The sequence below is a fragment of the Wolffia australiana genome, chromosome 2 (assembly GCF_029677425.1).
Source record: "Wolffia australiana isolate 7733 chromosome 2, ASM2967742v1".
Lineage (NCBI taxonomy): Eukaryota > Viridiplantae > Streptophyta > Magnoliopsida > Alismatales > Araceae > Wolffia > Wolffia australiana.
The window spans coordinates 13,266,122-13,273,747 of NC_135836.1; the positions used below are offsets into that span (position 1 = coordinate 13,266,122).

General features: G+C 42.6%; 1 non-coding gene across 1 annotated transcript; it reads left to right on the forward strand.

The window, feature by feature from the left end:
* Positions 1–1,767: 1,767 nt before the first annotated feature.
* LOC144700382 (small nucleolar RNA R71) lies at positions 1,768–1,871 on the forward strand. The gene has a single exon (XR_013580745.1). It is a non-coding gene; the product is annotated as a small nucleolar RNA R71 (small nucleolar RNA).
* Positions 1,872–7,626: the final 5,755 nt, after the last annotated feature.

Here is a 7,626-nt window from a genome sequence, read left to right on the forward strand (position 1 = left end):
AACATGTATATATATCTTCCTGGCTACTATTGGGGTACTTCATCAATTGAGAAATTGGTAACTCAACCTCTTCTTTTCCCATGCGCAATTTAATTTTTCCTTCATTCCAATCAGTGTTCACTCTTGCCGTCGCTAGGAACGAGCGTCCTAAAATAATCGGTGCATGACTAATTTTACCTGAAATTTTTACATCCACTACTATAAAATCCACAGGAAATTAGCACTTTTCTACTTTCATCACCACATCCACCAACTGTCCACATGGTCTTCTAATTGATCCGTCCGCTAACTGCAATTCTAAATTTACGGATTGTAGTTCACCAAATTTAAAGGTCTCAAATAAAGCCTTAGGCATGATATTCACACTTGCTCCTGAATCAAGTAAGGCTTTGGTGAATACTTCCCCCCTAATTTCACATTCAATCATTGGTGCTCCCGGATCCTTGCACTTTTGAGGTAATTCATGCAGAAGTATTGAACTAATATTCTCAGAAAGTTGAATCCTCTTTTGCTTCCTAGGAGGTGTACACAGGTTTTTCACAAATTCTGAATAATCAGGGATGTACTGTATCGCATCTAAAACAAGAATTTCAACCGTAGCCTCTTTCAAATACCCAAGAAGTAGGCTATCTTTCGATTTTTCTTTCTTCGCTTGTAAAGCACGAGGAAGGGATAGGTGGGCAATATGTTTTTGGGTCGGGTTCCTTTTCCAGATTTTCCTCTACCCCTTCATCCTCATCTTTTTCTAGTTCCTCCAACTTATCCTCCACTTCATTTTGTTTCTCTACAGCTGCAAATGGACTAGGCAATTCTTTCCCACTCCTAAGTTTTGATATAGCACTCAGTTCTCCTATTTCTTGTTTTTCAGTCATGGCATGCATGTTATGAATATGCTCATTCACTACGCTACACATGTCATCAACATAAAGTAAATTGCTAGGATTAATACAGGCCTGAGTAGGGAGTTTACCTGGTTTGGCGCCCATCTTCATAGGGTCTTCACAAGTACCTTGCGGTGCTCCCCCGTGCACAAATTGTTGACTGCTGTGAAGACCGATCTCCGCCTTGAGCTTCTCCATCTCCCGCCGATGCCTCTCCTCCATTTCTTCAAAAAGCTTGATCATCCTCTTCTTGTCTTCTTGCAGCTCCTCGATTACCTTGGTGAGAGTCGCATTAGTGGGATTTGAAAAATTTCGGTAAGGTTGATAATGTTGTTGGTGATGGGGATTGTTCGCCTTGGGTTGAAACTGTTGTTGGGGTGGTCAATTGTTGTTGTTCCATCCCTGTCCTCCTAAGTTTCCTCTAGTGGCCCATTGAACATTGCTCCCTTCCTGCCTGCCTATAGCATTCACTTCTGAAATCATAGGGCATTCTTCTCTGGTGTGGCTATCACTTGAGCACATTTCACATCGATTTATTTGGTTGGGTGCTCCTCCACTATTCTGACCTTGCCATAACGAGATCATTTTTTCATTCATCTTTTCCATGGCTTTTCCCATCATTACACCTATCTGTTTCTCAATTCGATCCATAGTAATCTGGGGTTCAACCCCTCTAACATCCAACAATCCACCTTTCCGAGGGGTAACCCTAACATGATCGGAGGCATCTTGGTGATAAGCTAAATTGTCGGACATTTTTTGTAGGAGTGTCATGGCTTCATCTTCATACATATCTGCTATTGCTCCTCCACTTTAAATATCAACTCTGCCTTTCTCCACATCATTCAAGCCTTCATAAAAAATTTGCACTAACTCCCATTTTTGAATGCCATGGTGGGGGCACTTCCTAATGAGCCCCATCAATCTCTCCCATGCTTTGCTAAATGTATCATTTCCCTATTGAAAATTTCTAATCTCTCCCATGCTTCTGAAAGAGTTTGTCCTCGCCATTGTATAATATCTTTTTAGAAAGCTCTTCTCCATATCATTCAAAATTTGTCCCTAATGTTATAAACCAATTCTTGGCTCTATCCTTAAGGGCATGAGGGAATAGTTTCATTCTCACAGCTTCCTTTAAAATTCTGGGATAAGTGCAACTATCACAGGCTTCATAATTTTTTTTTAAAAAGTCATAGGGCTCTTCATTTGCCTTCCCTAAAAAGGATGGTAATAACTGAAATTGGTGTGGATCAATTCTAAACATCATATCATCTCCAATGGGGGCAGATACCCTGGTTAAGATGGGGGTTTCAGCTGGTGTGGAGTACTCTCTGATCCTCCTACGTCCATCATTAACTACCTCAGGATTTCCTGTTCCATTGCCTATTGGGTCCATTGGTAACGTTCTAGTCAAAGTCTCCTCTACGAATGTGGGTTCAGTGAAAGATGATTCGGTGTGTCGGAGTCTACTACAGGGGAATTTATGTCACTGCTCCCTAATTCAAATCCAGACCTAAGCTTCGTACAAAACCACTAATTCAAACACAACACCCGTTAGTCGTTAGCCACCAAATCACTTTGAATTTAAAATTGATACAAGGATTCTTATCAAAAAATAGATCAACACTTGCCCAATTTTGTTTATGAATAAAGACAAGTTGAATTCCTTAGCGTTGCTTCCCCAGCAACGACGCCAATTGATAAGCCGAAAATAGGGGTAAAAATTATGAATTTTTAGCCCTTGTTGTTGTGAATTCTAGCTTATGCAATAAATTTTATAAAACTCTACTTAACATGTATAGTGATAAGTGTGAGTGTCCTCCAAGGGAAGCAAGTAGGAAGTTCAATGTGATTATCTTTTTGGTGTTTTAATCCTAATTAGAGTGAATTTGATCTTCAACGAGGATCAAGTCACCCTAATTAGATGAGAATTGAGAAAGGGGGGTAGAAGAGGTGAGAAGAATGGAAGAAATGTGGGCTCTAGATTGAATTAATTGATTCAATTGGATGGATCAAAGAATTCAATTAGAGAGGTTGGTAGGAATTTTTAATTTGGGTTTGGTTGTTTTTTGCAAGTTGATAATTCAGAACTAAAATGGGGTAATTGAGTATCCTAAGAATTAAAACTAAATTTTTTAGAGTTTTCTTTTGGAATGCAATTGAATGCCTAGGTGAATCCCTCAATTTCTCCTCTCAATCCTAATCAGGGCTTGTACATGCCGCTCAAGCCATGTTAAGTAGAGTTTTATAAAATTTATTGCATAAGCTAGAATTCACAACGACAAGGGCTAAAAATTCATAATTTTTACCCCTATTTTCGGCTTATCACGATCTTCATCTCGTTTAACATAGTCGGTTTCCTGACATTGGGCTCGCGTACGAACCATTCTATGGTCAACCATCCACAACCTAGAAATATTCAAATGGTATGCACGTGATGGATGAGATGCGATGAGATGACGTGCACTATGCAGATGAATTTCGAAATATGACATGCACAGTATCGATAAAATCTCTAGCAATATCCTACCGACCGTATTAAGCGAAAGCTAACACGACCGGCTCTGATACCAATATGATGTAATACGATGTCGGCCGGGATCCATCGGCTCGTATTACGTCACAGGAATTATGATGCGAATGATGTGAGATGTAATTCAAGGAATGAGAAAATGGTGAATGAGCAGTTAGGGAATCGACGGATAATGGCTTCGGCCGTGCCGATCAACGAGAGAAGAATGATCCTAAGATCAAACTCCCAATGACCTGCAAAATCAACTAGATGCTTAAGCGGTGAGGGGCGTATGACGGCCCTGGAGTGTTCGGCGTCCTAGTCCAATGAATATCCTTTCAACCAGAAGAATTCCGTACTCTCGACAATGGTGGCTATCCTATCAGTGCAAAGGAAAGTTGGGCAGAGGACGCGATAGCAGGTGACGAGACTGGAGAAGATAATAATGCTGGAAATATGGAGGGAAGACGAGACTGACCTTTGGGTCGCTTAGTCCACGGCGTAGAGAATCGTCCCGACTGATAACGAGGTGCGGATGAATCGTTGGAGACGACGATCTGGATGCGGCTGACTCCCAGCGGCGTGGTCAGAGGGCGCGGGACGACTATGGCGGGCAAGGTTGACGGTGTACAGTGGGCGGGCATGTGGCCGGAAGGGCTTGAGGTGCGTGCACGGGCAGGTTGGCGAGCGCGCAGAGGTGGCCACCTCGTGTGGGCGTTGGGCGAATGTGGGGTCCCGGCGGGGAGAGGCGTGGCAACGAGGGGGGCGAAGGCGACAGTGATTGGACTAGTGGGGGGGGCGGAATGGCGATGTTGGCCGGGTAGGGCAACTAAGAAGGGGTTGGGAAGGGAGGGGTGACGGGAATCCAAGAAATGGAAGGGAAGAACGGTGGTAGATCAAGAAAGAGAGGGCGGAGGGTTGAGGATTCAAGATTTCAAGAATTCAAGAACGAGGGTTGGATGGCAGATCAAGAAAGTGAGGGCGGAAGGTTGAGGTTTCAAGATTTTAAGAATTAAAAAACGTGGGGGAAGGGGGGGGAGAAATGGTCAAGAACGTGGGAGGAAGGGATCAAGAATGCGGGGAAATGGATCAAGAACGTGGAAGAAGGGATCAAGAACGTGGAAGAACGGTTCAAGAATGTGGAAGAAGGGATCAAGAACGTGGAAGAAGGGATCAAGAACGTGGAAGAACGGTTCAAGAACGTGGAAGAAGGGATCAAGAACGTGGAAGAAGGGTTCAAGAACGCGGAAGGAGGGATCAAGAACGCGGGGAAATGGATCAAGAATGTGGGAGGACGAACAGGAAGACCAGGACGAGGATGGTTGGGGTTTCAAGAAAGGGGTGGAAGAGATGGGAGATGGAGGAGAGTGGAGATCAAGAACCTGTCAAGAACGGGTTTCTTGATCGGTATGGGAGAGCTCTCTTGATGGAGCGGATCTCCTAGGTCGGCGTCGCGTCGACGTCGTCGTAAGCCTCCAAGAACCTCCGGAGTGATCTCGACGAAGGCCTTTTCAACTTTTGACGGTGTCAACTTCTTGAATTTCTTTAAGCGTACCGGAGTGATCTCGACGGCACGTTTAAGCACGTTAATCTCGGAGTGATCTCGATGAGAGAGACATGGGCGCTAACCACGGAGTGATCTCGACGTGGATGGGGCTAGCCAAACCCCCTACGCTACAAACTACGATAGGGGGGAGGCGAATTGTGAATAAACTTTTCAACAATGACTCCAAATGTTCGTTGGGCATGCCATCCCCTTATATAGGGAGGATGGATGCCAAGAGAACGTGGGAGAGGACGAACCGCCACAAGACGTGGTTCGGCCTCTCCTTACAAATTCAAAAATACAATTATAAAAGTAAAAGGGAAATGACGAGGACGCGGCCCAACAACATTGGCCCAGTCCACTACTCCGAAAATACAAACAAACATGAAATGTACATAAGTAAAGATAGGAGTTCTTACGCGGCGGGGTACTTGAACCCCGGGTGGCGAGCATCGGTGTGGGCTGCTCGACGTGGCTGCTGTCGTCCTGGCGCGCCATCTCCAGGATGGTCCTCCATCATCCTCTATTCCTTACCTCCTTCTTCTCTTCTCTTTTGTCCAAGGGGGTGAGACCTGTCTTCCATAGCAAAACTCAACCTGTTCAAGAAAAACAAGTCTGAGTTCATTAGGGTGCCCCCTCTTCCCTTAAGTAAGGGAATTAATGGGCCCCTAATGGGTCCTTAAGGGGGACGAAGTAGTTGTCCATTAAGGGGGAAGGGGCCCTCATATAATGTGCCCCCCTTACAACCAAACAAAATAAAGTATAATAAAGTAAGACCATAAGACGGCTGACACGGACTCGAGAAAATAAGTGGATGGGATCGTGAAGAACGTAAACAAAAATAGATGGAGGGGACAAAAGAAATCTGAACACCCTAAAACTGAGCATAATTTCATCCTATGGTCGATGACGATGGCAGGTGGTGCGGACGACGTCTTTGACTGGTCAAGATGGCGTGCACCATCAATATGCCTCCATATTTGGTCCAAGACTCTCCTACATAGTTTTTCCTAAGTTTGGTTCTTTAACCTAAAATCCTAGTTTTCAGGATTTCCCCTTGATACAAGTATGATTATTTTCTGTTATGATATTTCAAAATGAGTATTTTGAAAATATGGTGGCTCAGTTCCAACTAGAGTATGGAGTTGATAGATTTGATTCCATACAGTTCATCAAAATTCAATGGTGTTCAATAGATGCCGACTTTTTTCTCTGAATAAATTTAAGCTGTAAATTTCTGCAAAATTATGTATCTGGCATTGTAGAGAGTTATGGGAGACATAAAATGAAGGTAGTAAAGAAATAAATTTTCAAAAAAAAAAATTAATTTAAAACTGAAATTAGATGCAGAGAAGTATTTCATTTCATGTTTTACAGAAGTTTCACAAAGATAGAGAGGTTCATTCTATTAAAGATGTAGAGCTTCAAAAATTACAATTCACATCGTCTAATGAGTAAGGAAGAGTAAGATCGTGACATGGAACTATTAAACCAATTGTGAGAGACTGACGAGAAAGAAAAAACTCCAGATGAAAGGAAAAAGAAGAGGAATTCAAGTAGAACACCAATACTTTATTTTATTATTTTTCATTTAACTTCTGAATGAGCTATAATATATATTGGAATATTTATCACAAAACAAAATTTACGCTTCATATATAACCATATGAATTTTGAATTCAAATGTTTTATCAACCCTTAAGAAAACTTGCTATTCCCTTTCTCAAATGTACTGTACTCTTCATGTTGTCTTCTCAACTTTTCCTAGAATATCAACTTAGAGACTTTCCTCATTATTTAAAGATAAGACAGTACATCCATTTAAAATAGACAAACTCACATAGATAATCCACTAAATAATATCACCAAAATTCAAAGAATAATATTCTCAACAAAGAGTTCCCAATAGAGATTAAAATAATAGACTTCTCATTCTGTGGGGTCCATAAAGAGTGCAGAAGATGTAATGAGACGCATCAAGCAATTGCAACGGTGAACCCATCGCCTGGTACTACCTATTTAAGAATGCTCACTTCCTACGTGTGACACACTCTGCACCTAGGGCATCTTGGATGCTTTCACATGCATCACCATGCGGCTACATAGTGTCCATTGGTACCCACCGCCAATGGGTTCTTGCAAGCTCAACATGGATTGTATGGCCAAAGGGGACTTGGGCCAGCGGGCAAAGGTGCTGTCCTTTGATACAACAGAGGAAGTATCATTTTTGGTTTCTCACATTTCTATAGAGTTAGACTTGGACATCAATCAAGGCTATGGTGAAACACAGTGGCTTCCTCTACGAGTAGCAAAACCTTCATAATATGAGCATATAATGAGACTCATACTTCATAGTCAATATGATTTGTGCACTCTCATACTCCCATTGGTGTATGCTCATGCTCATGTTCCCACTTAAGCCATCACACGGTGTCCAATGCGCCTCACAAGCATTTGTCACCAGCTGCAAGGGGAATCAAACGACAGATGCTTACACAACTATGTTGTATGCTCTCACACCCATTCCGTTTATACTACTTGATGGGGGACCATCGCACTGACCATGCCAAAGAACACTAACAGACCTCGTCACGCAGCTCGAGCCAATGCCCGCTACGCTCGCTCAAGTACTCGACATCATCAATAACTGTGAGCTATGCATTTATTTTATTGTATTTCTATTTTCT